A 1,564-nucleotide genomic window follows, 5' to 3' on the forward strand; every position below is an offset into this window, starting at 1 on the left:
ACACACAAGTGTCGCGCTAGACTTGTTCCTCTAGTCCATCCAGACATACACAACATCTCCTGGTGGGCTGTGTGAATTGGGGAGCAGCCCGACAGGCTACACTGTCTAGTCGAGGGTGGTGGGGGCAGCACAAATGGGTCTGGAGAATGTTGTGGGCGACAGCAAGGCAATAAAGGAAACGCAGAATGCTGGTTTGCTCAGTTTCACACATGTGGTGTTACCATTCATCTGCCCCTGAGAAATTGTGCAGCCCAGGTCAGTAAGCAGACCCATGGAAGGATATGTGTTCTTGTTTATGATAAGCTAGTGTTCAGGCAAAGGGACAATGGGACAATGGAAAGGATTGTGGGGGACGACACCAATGGTCTCATTCTGTTGTGCACAGGGTCGCTTTGGGTCACTAGACTCAAGGGTACCTCACACAACTCAGATTCACCAAGTTCACAATTCCATCTGGTCCTTGTTGGTGCGCAGTGGCGTCTGTGCCAGAGAACACTCTTGGTCACGCACTCACCGCTCATTGAAGAGTCAAGGCCTCAATGGTGGGGGCCTGGGCAGTGTGGGATTTGACAGAACAGTAGGCATGGCTATCTGTGGGAGGGCTCTGTCCCTGAGCAGTGGATCCAACAGAAGTCTGGGGTAACTCCAGTGCGGACAGCAAGGACTAGGCACTAACAGTGCCAAGGCACAGGGCGCACCTGTCCTCCATGTCCTGTCCTCCCAACAGCACATCCATAGCCCTGAGGGACATTATGCAGTGAGGGGCATGATAAGGGTCAACAGTGAGGGTGAGGAGAGAGGGCAGGATGGGGTGTTCTAGGGATGTGTGGGGCTCCCTGCATGCCCAGGATTTCAAAAGTCTACTATAAGCTAATGCAGCCAGAGCTAAAATATATGTGGACCTCTTGGAAATATTGCCTTAGTTCTTACCCGTTTGGGACAAGATCTCAAGACATTTTTGATTTGCACGAAGTCCCAGTCTTACAAACAGGTGTGTCCCAAATGGCATCTCCTAAGTGGACAGGGCACAGACACCCCCTGGGATTTCCTAGCTGGGCTGTGATCACAAGGGGCGACGGAGAGACCTCTGTCTCCATGGTGTTGCAGGAGGCAGGGGAGGTAAGAGCTGGAATGCCCACCGACCTTTCCGTTGCCATCCGGGCACTGAATTGTTGCTTCATTAAGGCTCCCTGCAGTCAGCCATCGGAGAATCCAACACAATGGATGATGAAAATCGAGAGGTTTGGGACTCTGCTCTGGGGAAGGGACACGCTTTAAGAAAGATTAAAAAAGCAAGAGGGTAGGGAGTCTCATTTACAGGAGACTGAGCCATGGGGCCACTCCAAATATGTGGGAAACTGAGGGCAAACTCTTTCTTCTCTTAAATAAGAAGGCTGGGAGGCCAGGGTTCTGGGGGGAGGGCGGCCTCATCTTCTTATTAGTGAGTTGGGTGTGTCCCAGTCACACTCTGATTAAAAATCTCCACAATGCCCACATATAAACGCTGAAGACAAACGTGTGCAGATGTAAGTGTGGTGAAGAAGGCTGAGGGTACCTGGCTATC

The sequence above is a fragment of the Echinops telfairi genome, unplaced genomic scaffold (genome assembly GCF_000313985.2).
Source record: "Echinops telfairi isolate 266 unplaced genomic scaffold, ASM31398v2 ScPeMD7_7471;HRSCAF=8509, whole genome shotgun sequence".
NCBI classification, from domain to species: Eukaryota; Metazoa; Chordata; class Mammalia; order Afrosoricida; family Tenrecidae; genus Echinops; species Echinops telfairi.